The 15,680-nt window shown below is 39.9% G+C and overlaps 1 protein-coding gene across 16 annotated transcripts in view; it reads left to right on the forward strand.

Annotated features, from left to right (window-relative positions):
* Positions 1-15,680, forward strand: part of Pter (phosphotriesterase related) — an 82,122-nt gene that overhangs the window by 12,303 nt on the left and 54,139 nt on the right. Inside the window, exon 2 of one of the 16 annotated variants that reach the window (XM_076939503.1) lies at positions 1,376-1,514. The exons of the other annotated variants lie outside the window; for them this stretch is intronic. The gene's annotated coding sequence lies outside the window, so the exon portion shown is untranslated. The remainder of the gene's footprint in view (positions 1-1,375; positions 1,515-15,680) is intronic. 16 annotated transcript variants of the gene reach the window in all.

The raw sequence follows: 15,680 nt of genomic DNA on the forward strand, positions 1-15,680 counted from the left end.
ACCAAGCATCCAATCCAAGGTATTGGCTCCAGTTGCCATGGTGTCACTACCAGCAGCTCACATTCCCAACTCCCTTGTTTCATTTCTCCTGTGGACATCATACTTTATTTTGGCAAGTAGGAGAGAGTGAAGCTATCTATTTTTTTTTTCACAGAAAATTACGTAGTGCATATGTACATATGTATATGAACTCAAAACTAACCCACGTTTGTTTGTTTACTGATACTTACTTTTTCTGATCCTGGTGGTTGAACCCAGGATCTCACGCATGCTAGGTAGGTGATCTCTAGCCCCCCAAATAATCCATGTTTGAAAGAGGTAAGAACAAAGGAGAAAAGGAGTTGTTGGGTTTCTTTTTAAATTGCTTTTTAAAAAAATCCCATCCTGAGGCTGGAAATATAATTCAGTGGTTAAGAGTGGTTAAGAGTACTGTCTGCACTTCCAGGTTCAATTCCCAGCACCCTCATGGCAGCTCACAACTGTCTGTAACTCCAAGATCTGACACATTCACACTGACATAGACACAAGCAAGACAACAATGCACATAAAATAAATATATTGTTTGAATAAACGAGACTTGAAATTGTAGCTCAGTGATAGTGTAAACTTAGCTTGGAAAATTGGTCTCCTGCTTTTCTGGAGCTGAGGCCTGAACCCAGGACCTTGCACTTCCTAGGCAAGTACTCTCCCACTGAGCTAACACCCCAACCTCTAAATAACTATTAAGGACTGAAGGAGCTGAAGGGGTTTGCAACCCCATGGGAAGAACAACAGTATCAACCAACCAGACCCCCCAGAGCTCCCAGGGACTAAACCACCAACCAAGGAGTACACATGGAGGGAGCCATGACTCCAGCTGGTATGTGGCAGAGGATGGGCCTTGGTGGGCATCAGGTGGAGAAGCAGCCCTTGTTCCTGTGAAGGCTTAATGTCCCAGTGTAGGGGAATGCCAGGGTGGGGAGGCAGGAGTGGGTGGGTGGGTAGGGGAACACCCTCATAGAAGCAGGGGGTGGGGAATACGATAGGGGGATTAAGGGGGAGAACCAGGAAAGGGGATGACATTTAAAATGGAAATAAAATATCTAATAAAAATCCCACCCCAGCGATGACTAAAAATTCCCACCCCTAGTGATGACTCCCACCCACCCTGCTGCTGGAGATGGAATCCAGGAATGTTTTGCATGCTAGACATGCATTTTATACAGACATTCCCTCAGGGTCCTGTTTTCTGTGCCCAATATCCTCACCTTTGTTCAGAAATTTGCATTTGTAACACTTTTATAATTTATTCCTCCCCACCCTTTCCTGTTGTGAAGTCTATTTCTTATCCAAGAGAACTCAGTAGATAGGTTCATGTTTGTTTGTTTTTTTAAAGGTCAGCTCAAGCTAGACAATTTTGCATGTCACCTGGGAAGCCATATTTTACTATTAGCAAATGATTTTTGGCGGAGCTTCTGCTCTGTGACAGGAGAAATGCAAGGCGGATTCTTCGGGGTGCATCAGCAACAACAAAGGTACTTACTTAAATCTGCCAAAGGTACTTACTTAACAGTGCCTCCTGCATCTGTGAGGAGGCACTGACTTCTAATTTGGTCTCAATCCACACTTGTTACGTGGTTTAGGTAAACACAAAACTGGAGCAGGGGAAAGCAGGAAAATTGAGGAGCTCCAGAGCCTTTCAGACGCTCAGCTGTGTTAGCTTGTACTGATGTTATTAGGACATAGAGATGCTTCTTGCTACTCATTCCTAATTATGACTCCAACTGGTTATTGCTTCTTGGTTTAAATATAGTTGAGATGGGCTTTTGTTGTTAAGCATTTAGTTTGCATTTAGCTATGCTGTATGCTTTAGGGTTATTTTTATTATTGCTTCTTGCAACAACCAAATTAAATAGGTGAGTCTAAATTACTAAAGTCCTTGTTTTTATAATTAGGAAAAGGATAACACAGCTATCCAGTGGCTGCTTCATGGCACCCCAAGAGCAGTGCAGTTGGGATTTGGTTGTCCTAGCAGTGTTTCTAGAACAATAAATGATATTTTCTTTGGAGTAGCACTTCCATATTAAAGAAGACCATGGGAGCTCATTGTGATGGTCATAGCAGATGTTCCTATGGCTTAATAAAAAGATTATGAGGCCGAGAGACTGGGAGACTCAGTTCTGGTTCAGATTATTGGATCTTTGAAAGAGCAAGGATCCAGTTATCATATATGTAAAACAAAGACATGGAATTGAAATACCCTCGTAGTCCCTTTCAGCCTAAAAACTCTTGAGCACATAACATTTAACGTTGATTGAAACTCAGACATCATCATTGTAAACACAGATTTTTTAATACATAATAAAAATATCCAATATTTTTGTTACTTTAAAATCATTGATCTAAATTCAAAACCATACTTTGCTTGGATGGCATTTCAGCATCTGACATGTTTTGGCAGTGCATTTGTGATTTGACTTAAAATAACATTTTTTTTTATCCAAGAAACATAGTAAAATTCTTAAAGTTACAGACATAAATCAAATCCAAAAGAAAAAAAAAGATTAAAATTATAGGCCTTAGGCATTTTGGTAATTTTGATAAAGTGAATTTTAAGCTAAAACTAAAGGAACTTTCTGTTTAACAATCATTTAAGAATATAGCTAAATAATTATGTTCAATAATAAAAATAAATAAATATATGAGTCTACAACATCTTAGGAAGCAGTAATAAAAATGCACAAGATAAAATATTGTGCTTAACAAACCTTTTAAGATTGGGGTTTGTGTGTGTATGTGTGTGTGTGTGTGTGTGTGTGTGCATGCGTGTGAGCATTTGTCTCTGTGTATATGTGTGAATCTGTATGTATGTCTTGTGTGCATGTATCTGTGTGTATGCATGTATGTCTGTGTATATGTGAATGTGTTTGTGTATGTCTTGTGTGCATGTGTGTCTATTATGTGTGTATGTCTTATGTATTTTTATGCATATGTGCACATGTGTCTCTGTGTGTATATGTGTATGTGTGTATGTCTTGTATGTGTTTCTGTGTGTACACATGTGTCTCTGTGTGTATAAGTGTCTCTGTGTGTACATGTGTCTCTGTGTGTATATGTGTGTCTGTGTGTGAACTTTGTGTGGATGTGTCTATGTGTGTCTGTATATATGTGTGTGCCTATGCATCTGTTGCCTCTGTTCCAGGGGAACAGAGGAAGGTGCTGGATCCCATGACTGGAGTTACAGGTGGTTGTAAGCCACCAAGCTTGGATGCTGGGAACCAAACTTTGGTTTTTTGGAGGAACAAGGAAGCATTCTTAACTACCGAGCCATCTCTACCCCATAGACAAACCTTTTTAAGAGACTTGGTATCCTTCATGTTTATGGGGAAGAGCTCACACTTTTCTCTTGGGACATTAAGGGAGCGTTGAGTGAATGCTATCAGTCTGATAAAGCATTTAGGGTCCTTAATTTTCTAAATAAGAAACTGAGTTGATTTATACAAGATTATATATGAGAGTTGCACATAAGTGTTCTCTTCAGAACCTGAATTAGGGCTGATACCAGCACAGCAGGGGAAGAAGTAAAAGAAAGGACTTGTTCAGTTTTCTAGTCTGCAATATGCCATTTTCTGTTGCTATAGCAAAATACATGAAGGTGGGTGATTTGCACAGAAAATAAATCTACATAGCTTGTAGGTTTGGAGGTTCAGGAGCATGACCCCAGGGTCTGCTGGGTTTGGGTGTGGGTCCCCATGACTGTTACATTATCATGTGTGCTATCATGACATCATTGTAACCGGAAAAGATCCCTGGTGAGAGAGAAAACCAGAGAGACTAGGAAGACACCAGGTTTACTCATTGACACAACCAACATATACCAACTAACCTAGATCCTAAAAGAACTCTCCACAATGAGCCAATCATTTTCACTAGGCTCCATCTCTTAAAGGCCATGCTTTTGACATTAGCATAATGAGGACCAGGTTCCCAGTTCATGAACCTTAGGGGGATGTATTTAAACAATAGCCAAACCATGCCATAGTCTTTCCAATGTCTAGCCCTATAATCTGCACTGTATGTGCAACAAAAACCAACCCTACCCCTAACACACCCCCTTGAGACCAGGGAGTACACACTCCTTTCCCTGGAGCTGAAGTTAACATGAGATATAAGAAAGATAAGAGCCTCTCTAGACAGATGAAGTCACACAAGCTACCTGTGCTATGTAGTCTTGGCTGACAAGTTGACTGGATTGAAGATTGTTTCGGTGGTGGGTAGAGCACACTGTTGGGGTGTCTGCATGGGCCTTTTTGGGGGATGATACAGCTTAAGGGCCTTGACATTGTGAGTGGATTGATCCTTTGTTGGATTCCTACTGTAATGGTATTAATGGGTGGTGGTAAAATGTAGGAAGTAGAACCTAATGGGAAGAAGTTATAGTCTAGTCTGCCCTGCTCTGTTCATGCTCCCCCGCCACCCCCCGCATTGGGAAGAACAGTCTCTGCCACATGTTCTGTCATGATGATCTACCTAAATGCACAGGACCAGGAAACTATGGAGGGAGTTCTCTGAAATCAGGAGTCAAAATAAATCTCCACTATTGTAAATTCTTCCTGTCTGGTATTTTGTCATACAAAAAAAAAGGGGGGGGGTACTTAAGACACTTTCCATAAGCAATTAATCAAAGCTGATAGGTTGTGTACCACACGTTGGGATTCATGTTCTGTGTTTCTTTGCCAAGAGCAAAATGATGACTATTCTCTTTGGCACACATGTTAAGTCTTTATTAATAAGTGTTGGGCGACTTTCAAAAGACTAGCCTCACAGGTCATGCCTGTGATACTATTTTTGAAGGTCTCCCAGGGGATACTTCCAGAGCTTGCAGCAGTGTGTTCTGCCTTTAGTGAAAATGGACTGTAGCTTCTCATCCTTGTCTGAACAAGAACTCCATTTCCTCATTGCTGAAATGAGAGCAATAATAAGTGGGCTTCATCTCAAAACACATCCTATGGTCTAGTCTTCCACTCTTGGGTACTTTTCCATGACTCATCTTCGTCCCTTGCCTGCTTGCCCTGGACATTAGGAGACTTAATTAAAGTGTACAGGAGCATCTTCAGCTCTTCAGGGAAACCCCTGAAATTATTATTGTAAATAACTGTTTTGATACTCAGTAAGCTCTTAAAGGCAATAAAACTAGCTATATAGAAAGCTGGGGTTATAACATAGTTTTATGAAAATACATTCATTCATGCAATGCCATATTAATGAGTGGGTTTTGAGTTCAGAGTTGAGTTACTGGGAACTTTCTGGCCATTCTAAGTGACTTATCTTCTACCACCACTAAGTCACATGTTTCAGAGATCACTTGAGAAGCCAGGTAATGCTGGTTTGAGTCAGATGTTAAGACTTAGCAGTTTGATCTTATATGATAATCATTTCAACACTTTTCTGTGTTACCAGAAAAAGAAGAGGGTGCCCATCCAAGCCAGTGTGTACACTGAAATGTTGCCCCTGAGGCACACTACAAATCCTTTAGTGTCTTTTCCTAACTTGCCACTCCTGCATTCCTCTTCCCAGCATTCAGTCTATGCCCTACTCTGCCTATTTGGTTGTTATTCCAACACAGGGCTCATCTTTGGGCCATGCCTATGGGCCACCGCTTTTCATAATGAACCAGGCATGTAGTCCATGAGTGAGGCCATCCAGGCTGCTTGCAAGTCCCAATATTCCTTTTCTGCTCTTGCCAGGTTCCCCCTCCTACTTCTGCAAGCCTTCTTGGTTGGTGATTTTTGCCCAGGCACACCCAACAGGGAATCTGCCTTGCATCTCCTTCCTGATGTCAGTGTACTGTACCATTTTGTGGATGTCTTATTAATATAAACAACCAATTAACTTCCCATTGGTGCTTGCCATGTGCCACTCTGTGCCATAGGTTCTGCAGCATCCTAACAGTAAGATTATCACTTTAATGTTCACTTTCCTTAATATCATCTATTGGACATGGGAGATCCTCAGCTCCATGGAGTTGAAACGTATTCAGGTAAAAAATGTTAGTGTCTGGAAATCCTGACTTCCTCATGTTGCCATCTCAGATGGTATAGACTTTGGTGTCAAGGTATCTGCTATAAATTATAGCAAGACTTCTTACTGTCTTAAGACTAGCAATGGCTGGTGATAAGCCTGCAGAGACAACATAATACTAAAGAAAAGCATATGCCTAAAATACATTCCATTGAAATGGAATTGAAAGACAGAAAATATAAGACTAAATATCAGCTCTTTGCTTATTGAGTACCTATTAGTTGCTAATCACAGTTATAGCTCAGCACTGGCATCTACAGATCTGAGAGCAGGAATGGGCGTCTAGTAGTTATCAAAGTAAAGCTAGTTTCAGGTCTATCTCTCCCTCTCATCGAGCATGGCATGATATTTGTCTCACAGTTATCTAGTTAGGAAGCAGTCAAGCTCCCAGACCAAGAGGACAAAGGCTGGAAGAAGGTTGACGGGATCTGTAAGGCTCCCCCAGTGTCTCTTAGATGTTACTCTCTATAACCATGCTAGTTTTTTTTTTTTTTTTTCTTTTTACACCAAACTGGCTTAGCCTGACTACCTAAACCCATGTAGCTGACGCTGATTCTTTATGAAACTCTAAATTAGCTAAACAGAGTAGCAATTCTCAAGCCTTTTCAATCTCATCTTCAAATTAAAGGATATGGGAAGATTTTGTAGGGAGTATCTTTTAATACACAGCTGTGCAGTTGAATCTATGATTCAAGGAAGACGTTTAAAACTAAACTGGCCTTAAAAGACACTAGTGTGCATGGTCTAGGTTCAAGACACTGAAAAACATCAATCTAGGGGCATTTGGGAGATGGCTCAGTCAGTAGAATGCTTGCCATGGAAACATGAGGTCTCAGGTTCAAACCCTAACACCCACATAAAGCATCCAGGCATGGTAGCACAGACTTATAATTCCTATGCTAGAAAGGTAGAGACAGACAGATCCCCAAGGCCTACTGGTCAGCCAGTCTGGCCTATTCAGTAAGTCTCAGGTTCACTGAGAGACCCTGTCTCAAAGGCTAAGGCAAAAAATGACAAAAGATCATCACTGGCATCAACCTGTAAACATACCTAACCCCCACCTGAATGCATACACCAAACGTAAGCCTGAAAGTCAAGGTCCCATTTTTCTCTTTGTAAAATAATCACGGTGGCCAGACAGCACCACTGAGACTTTTCTTGGTTTTTGTGCTTTTCTGGCTTACAGTTGGCTTCCACTAACTTTAGTTGGGAACTAAGATGAAGTCATTTACTGTTATTTTTAAGTGTACAAAAGTCATGTATCCCTATATAGTATTGTGTGGGGCAGAGAAGAATGAGCTAGAAAGTTGTGTTCACTGTCTTCCAAGAACTTAGAGTGTGAAGATACAGGCAAATTAAAGAAACAAACATGATTTTAAGATCTGTCACCCAGAAACTGATAGAAAACATTTTACGTTCTTTTAAATCATGTTCCACATGATTTAAGAGAAGTGATAAAATTCTCCAAAAAAGGAATCTGTTACCTGAGAATTCTCTATTGTCAGAATCATATTAAATACTCATTCTAGGAAAAAGAATAGTCTCTTATTAGCAGTTTTTAACATCTGTGAACTATATATGTTGGAGATTTTGTTTAGTTAGTGCTTTTGTTTTGTCTTAGTTAATTTTGAGACAGAGTCTTGGGTATAGGTATAGATCAGGTTGCCAAGGCTGGCCTCAAACCCAAGACAGTTCTCTTGCCTTGCCAACCCAAGTGTTAGAATTATGAGAACAAGCCACCACAATCAGCTTAAAATACACTTTTCTGATCTTAAGTATGTCTATTTATAATTTTCTTGGTTTTGCTTTACTAAAATTGCCTTTCTTCATTATGTTTTCTTTATGTAAGTCATTTATAGACTACAGCTTGGTTACAACAAAAGCATATAGATAAAAACTGCTCCTGTGAGCCAGGCAATGAAGAGAGCTGAAAGCAGATAAGATAGAGACTTATCTGCAGAGGTCAAAGTCCAATAGAGAAATAAGACAGAAGCGCATTGTAAAGGTGCTACCCGAGCACCTAAAATGAGCACATACTCAGATTGCTTGAACAGTGTGAAGAAATAACAAGAGAGTTTCTTATTAGAAATGATGCCCAAATGCTGTCCTAAAGGCGAGTGAGCCAGGACAGAGCCAAGGGTAGGAGCCATTGAGTTCACAAAGGATTCGAAAGAGGAAGACACCCATTCAAAACCTGGAGCCAGATTTTGCAGAAAGAGCAGGAAGTTTAGAGAGCTTAAGGTTGGTGAACAGAGCTTAGGTATGGGATGTAGGGGAGGGGGATCTTGGGAGACTGCCAAACTCTAGGATAGGATTTAGCTGTGGTCCTGGAGCAATGGATCATTTAAGACACTTCCCACAAAGCCAGAGTCCAATCCCCAGCACCCATATTAAACAGTATAACTGTCTCTAACTCCAGGGGATAGAGTGCCCTCTTCTGGCCTCTGCGATCAATTGCACTCATACAACACACACACACACACACACACACACACACACACACACACACACACGAGAGAGAGAGAGAGAGAGAGAGAGAGAGAGAGAGAGAGGCAGAGACACAGAGAGAAAGAAAGAGAGAGAGAGAGAGAGAGAGAGAGAGAGAGAGAGAGAGAGAGAGAGAGAAGACAATTTTAAAAGACATTTTAAAAGTTAAGAAGACTTGAGCAAAGAACAGTTTGTGTCTGTGATCCAGGTGCTTGGCGAGATGGGTTGCAAAGGAGGGATACCTTACCCTCTATGTGATATAACATGATGATGATGGTGGTGATGATGATGGTGATGATGATGATGCCAGCGGCTTCCACTGGGATAGTAATGACAAGATTAGAAGGACAGGATGAGTTAAAAAACAGTTACCTATGCATTTGTAGATGTAGTATCAGAAAGAATGTAGATAAGAGAACCGATTCAGGACCAACTATCATGTCCCACGTAAGTGATCAAGTGCTGCATTTATCGCGGGGCGACCATGCAGTAAGGCTTCTGTTGCATTCATCAAAGGCTAATCTTCTGTGGTTAACCATGAGCAAACCTCCTGTGCACTAGTGTTCATAATTAATACTGACATTCTTCAATATATTCCCTATTCAGCTTGCCACCCCTTTAGCACATCTCTTAACTTTCCTTGGCTTCTTTTTCCTTCTGTCACCTCAACCCAGAAGCACTGGCAAGATTTTGAGACTGGAGGACAAATGGACTCGTGGGCACTCGGCATGTGGAAGGAACTCAGTAAACATGGCACAGGAAATGACTAAGTACTGCATGGTCTCCTAGCCTCTGAGTGAGGGTGGTGCTTTCCTCTTGCGTTTTGTCACATCTCCCATTATCTGTCTAGTGTAGCACTTAATAGCTGCTAAATAAATTTTATCACATCTGTGACAGCTGTGTGTGTGTGTGTGTGTGTGTGTGTGTGTGTGTGTGTGTGTCACCTTTTTGGTTTTGCTTTTTGCTTGTTTGGTTTGGTTTTTTTTTCCTGATCAACCCATCCCCATCCGTAGGAAGGGCTTCTCTCTGCAGCTACCTTGTTGCATGCTCTGTCTTTACTTGAAATTTCTCTTGCTTGATTTCTATTTCTCACACACACTTGCTCTTTCTAACAATTTTCTTTAACAATGTTTCACCGACAGTGCCATTTGCACTCTTAGCCATGCACAGGAGTGTGTTCAAGTACTCAGAATCGTTGCTCTTGGCTGAGTTGATTGTGATATAAGCAAAAAATATCACGGTGATTAAAATACATCTTCAGAAAAGTGCTGCTGGTCTGTATTACAGAGAGAATTTGATTAAAGTGTATGAGTAACAAGTTAAAACTATTTTGTATAATCAATAAAAAGAATGTTTTATTATTTATACAAGAAAAAAAAAAGACAAAAAATTACTCAGGGCTTTGGCTCTTTCCCAAATCAGTGGTCAGGCTCCAGAATTTCCACCCTGAGTCCCAGATGTTCATGTCAAGGTGACTCCGAGGTCAGTCCACTGAGTATGCAATGAAACCACTGGAATATAATCAGACAGAAGGACAGTCACCAAAAAGGTAGAGATTTGATTTAAAGTATTGCATAAGAGACAACACTGCCCATTAGGGAAGTATGGCTTGAGATAATTAACCTTTGTCTGCTTCTAGGCTTAAAGTGGAAGATTAAAACTGATTTTTACAATGTGATTTTAGTATATGTGTTGACCTTTTGTTCATTTTATTTCTTTTATTGATTATAAATATAAAAGCTAAACATAAAAAAGCTAGGGAAATATATTGTTGTGAAAAATATGAACTATCTTTGTGTATTCTACCAGCCCACAATAAACACAATATTTCAACATGTCTAGTTTTAAGCTCTTGTGCATATGTGTGTATTGTGCATTCATTTATCATACTTAGTATAATTTGTTTTTCTTTTTAATATACTACAATATGAACACCTAAGTCATTTAAGATTCTTTGAAGATGTGAGCTGTGGAGATGGCTCAGTGGTTAAAGTGCTGCCTGTACAAGCATGAGGACCAGAGTCTAGGTCCCCAAAATCCATATAAATGCTGAGTGGGCATGGCAGACCACCCTTACTTTAGAAAAGAGATGGAAAGAGTTAGCTAGGAAGACTAGCCTCATTAGTGAGTTCTGGGTTGATTGAGAGACCTTGTTTTTGCAAATAAGGTAGCAAAGTAATAAGGAATGACTCCTGACATCAACCTTGAGCCTCCACATGTTCACACACACACACACACACACACACACACACACACACACAGGACTATGGAAAAATAGTCTTTGAATATTTTTTCATTGGTTATATAATGTGCCATAGTAGATATCACCATTCTCTTGTAATATATATTTATTAATTTATTGTGTGTGTGTGTGTACTTGAATATGTGCATAATGTTTATGCAATGCCTGGGGGGCCAGAAGACAGCTAGAAATTACAAGCAGTGTTGAGTCTCCATATACTTGTGCTGGAACCTGTACCAGGGTCTTCTTCAAGTGCTCTTAACCACTGTGCCATCACTAGGCCCCCCAAAACTTGGTGCTATTCTAGATAATGACATTTGTGAAATCTTTGTATGTTTTTACATGTACTTAAGTGTCTCCTTAAAACTGATTCCTATCATCGAAGTAACATGTTTCAGACTATGGATAATATTACTGAAGTGTTTTTTTCTTTAAAGCCAAGGAAACCTTCACTTCTGCAGTGTTATTACAGAAAAGGAACGGTGCCATGTCTAGCTTCAAGGTGGTGGTGTTGACTTCCTCAGTGGAATGGCAGACTTTTTATAACTGTCATCCAGGGGATTTTTTTCTGAAGGAACCTTGCAATGCCACAGCTTTGCCAGTGTTTACGGACTGAGTTACCATTTCAAATGGAAAGCTTTGCTCTGAAGCCTGAAATTAGATTTCTATCTGTGAAAATCACCAACAGCCATTTGGTACTGTGGCTGCAGGGGTAACTTAGAGTCTTTAAATGATAGACTTTTTTAAAACTTTGTGTGTTAAGCAGTACATTTTATTATTTGCTATGTGTACATGTGTCACGACATGGACATCTGAGGATAGCTTTTAGAAATATGCTCTCTTCTATGTCAGGAGCCCCAGGTCATGTGGTTTAGCAACAAGTCCCCTTTCTCCCTGAGCCTCCTCACTGCTCCGAATCTTTATTCTTTAGAAATGTTCACACAAAAGTGAAATCTCATGGCCTTTTCTCATCATATTTTGAGGTCTTATCTGGTGACAGCAATCCCAAATCAATGCCCTACTTATCTGTCAATGGGGCCTTTGGACAGCTATTAATATAGGGGATGTCACATTATGTTGTGACCCTCCTTGGAAGTTGTTTTTAATATAACATGCCTTTTATAAGCCGTAGAAAATATTGGTATACATTCATACTACTCAAAATGGTCCAGTCAGTGTAATCCCTTTCAAAGCACCCATGACTTCCTACATAGAGCAAACAAACAAACAAACAAACAACCCTGACAGTACAAACTATTGTAATTACGGTGGCATGTGTTTGTCTAACAGCAGACACATAGACCAGTGTGGTGGGCCAGAGAGCCTGGAAGGAAACCCATGTGTCCACAGCCCCCTGATCTTCAACAAGGCTGCTAAGAATGTGCTCTGTGCAAAGGACAGTCTCCAATGAATGATGCTGTGAAAACCAGGCACAAATATAGAGGACTCAAAAAGAGAGTCAAACAGTAAGACCGGAAATTGTAGGAAAATACAGAAGGTATTCCTCAGGACATTGAAACAGGAGAGCATTATTTTTTTAAAGATACATTCTAAAGGCACAGAACAAAAGCAAAAATTCACAAGTGAGTTGACATCGAGCTAAAAGGCCTTATAGCAAAAGAAACGATCAGCACAATGAAGAGAAACCTCTGAAAGTAAGAGAAAGTATTTTTAAACTCTGTATCTGATAGCAGTTGGTACCCAGAATGTATAAGGAACTAAAGATTTTTAAAATATCTGATTGAAAGTGATCGCAACAGGTGTTTCTTAAAACATGATGTGCAGATTGCTAACAGATTTATGAAAGTTTTTCTCCCTGTCACTGATCATCAGGGAAATGCAAATGAATTACAATAAAATACTACCTACCTCTCTCCAATTAGAATACCTATTATCAAAAAGACAAAGCAGTGCCAGGCAAGGATGGGAAGGAAAGGGAACACTTGTTTAAAGCTGGAAGTGGGAGATACGGAAATTAGTCAGCCATGATGGAAAACACAAGGACAAACCCAAGACTAGAAATTAGCATTTATCTTATGGGTGGGTACACATTCAATTGTTTATGGCAACACTGTTTGCAATAAACAAGAAATAGAAACAACCCAAGTGATTAATGGGCAAAGAAAAGTCATAAATACACATATGCATGTGGGCATATAGTGAAACTCAGATATCCAAACCCAGAGGAATCAGAGTGCTATCCAATCGCTGAAAGGAGCCAGATCCCATCTTTTGTGGTAGCAGAGATAGAATCATTATATTAAAGCCAAAACAAAGATAAATACCACAAGATATCACGCATATGTGGAATATACAGCAGTTGATTTCATGGAAGTTGAGATTAGAAGGATGTCACCAGAAGCTGGGGAAACTAAAGGGGAGCAGAAGGACAGGAAAAACAGATCACTGGGGGCTGGACTGCAGTGACAAAGGAGACAGAAGGTACCGTGTGCCTTTGCACACCAGGGTGAGTAAGACAGCAGTAGTCTGCTGTGTGTTTCGCAAAGCTTGACTACAGGCATCTCAAGAGCTTCACCATACAGAAGTGATAAAATGTTTAACCTGATTTAAATAGCATACAACATATATGTGTATCAGAATGTTTTATGGCGCTGTGTTGTTCTGTATGTTGTACTTTGCTATTTTTAAAAAATCATTTTATGTGTGTGAATGTTTTGCCTGCATGAATGTATGTGTACCACATGTGTGCCTGATCCCCAAGGAGGTCTGAAGAGGGCACCAGATCCCCTAGAACTAGAGTGAGAGTTGATCATGAGCCATCATATAGGTGCTAAGAACTAACCCCAGGTTCTCTGCAAATGTAAAAACTGTTCTTAACTGCTGAGATACCTTTTTGGCCCCCCATTTTTTAAATGTGTCAGTGACAGTATTTAACAATTGACAGGACACAAGCAAACTTTACAAAGCTAACCTTTTTCATCAATGAGCTGCATAAGTTAAGAATTTAACATCATATATATATATATATATATATATATATATATATATATATATATATATCAGAAAAATTATCCCAACCTTCTTTCACATCCAACACTCAACTAATCTTTATTATAACTACATCAAATTTATGATTATAATTTGTTTGGATGGCATTTTTATTCTTCAAATTTGAAATCTTTTTTGAGCCCTTTATTGATTGGTTTTGTTTTCTGTGACAAGTTTTTGCTGTGTAGCTCAGGCTGGCCTCAGTTTTCCCAGAAAGCCTCAGTTTTCCCAGAACTAGGATTCTGGATGCATGGCACCATGCATAGCTTGATTAAAGTTCTTTAAAATTGATGTACTCAACATCGTTCTTCACATGTGTTTATCTCTTGCAGAAAAACATACTACCTGTCTCCATCCATTTGATGTTCAAGTACAAAGTAATACAGATTTTGTGTCTTATCTGATAGGTTTAGAGTCTCACATGAGAATTCATAGTTCTAGAACCCCAGAGTCTAAGACACAGTCCTTTCAGATTTTTATTCTCTTTATGATACATAAAAGGACTATTGTTTTGCTATGTCTTTACATGACCACATTGCTTCTTCAAAGCTTACCATATCATAATTTCACCACTAGTGGTAAGGACTCAAGTGTATCAGTTAGATCTGGAGATCAAATGATTCAAGGTTCAGTCCACAGCACTACCTTAAGACAGAGGCTTCAAACAATAGCCATTTTATCTCTTATAACTCCCTGGGCTTAGTATACTCAACTGAGTCTCAGGGAGACTGCCTGCAGTCAACTGGGATCTTTGTGGAACAAAAGCATCTATGGTGGTCGTGCAACTGTCTGGTACCTCCATAGGGCTGAGTTCACAGGGGGAGAATGTCTGACTGCCTCCTCCTTCCATGTACTCTCAGGACCTCTGTTTCACGTGCAAACATAAACAGACTTCATACACTATAACCCTGTTCCCCAAAACACAAAGGAAGAGGTTGCTTCAGAAGATTTTGCTCTCAGACTGTCATCCAGTCTGCCCATAAGTTCCCCTGTATTGTTTTGGTCACAGTGAGTCTCAGGGCAGCTCAGGTTCAGAGTGTCTGGGGACTGCACAGGCATGGAGATGTCAGAAGGCATGCTCACTGAAGGCCATCTATGGAAACTAACACTGTAGTACACACATTCATTTTTAAAAGGCGTCTCTAGTTGCACTTCCCTGTGGCTAATGAGGACCTCCTGCAGCTCTAATCACTTTGGTGGGCATTTCCAAAAACCTAATGAGGCCTGATGTCAATCGCAGTAGTCAATCTACGTCTAACAATCCGGGTCTCAAGTGCAGGAATTCATTTATAAGCAAATTAGAGCCTTACTTTGATTCATAAACTTCAACCCCCTATTGTTAGTTTTTAAAAAGAATAAGTTCAGGTCCATTTGGCTGTGGATACTAAGCAAATATTTGGGAAATAATTCAAACTTCATACTAATTCCAAACATTTAGATGGTGCTTTATAATTTAAATAGTGCTTTGGGGTATTCTCTTGCTAGCCCTTGCCTTTTGATCTTATGCAGTAGTTCAGAAGAATGAGTTTTTAAGTGAGGAAACTAACTCATCGGAAGCTTGTAGGTTTTCCTCAAGCACACAGAGAAGAAATGCCAAGCCAGAACCCATTCTTCTGGAGTTTTCTTAAATGTTGAAGGACCTAAAGCTGAAATCCATTCTCCTACACTGTGTGTGTATGTATCTGTATGTTTCTATGTGTTTGGATGCGTGCGTGTCTGTGTGTGTGTGTGTCCATATATGTGTGCTTGTGTGTGTGTGTGTGTAAATACATTTTAAAGTCTTCCCCTTAAAGAACAGACTTTGAGGCTTGGGCTGCACTGGGAATTTATCTTTCACAGTTGGGAAAGTAAATTCAGCATACTTATGCCATTCATCCAAAGT

This window comes from Arvicanthis niloticus, chromosome 8 (genome assembly GCF_011762505.2).
Source record: "Arvicanthis niloticus isolate mArvNil1 chromosome 8, mArvNil1.pat.X, whole genome shotgun sequence".
NCBI classification, from domain to species: Eukaryota; Metazoa; Chordata; class Mammalia; order Rodentia; family Muridae; genus Arvicanthis; species Arvicanthis niloticus.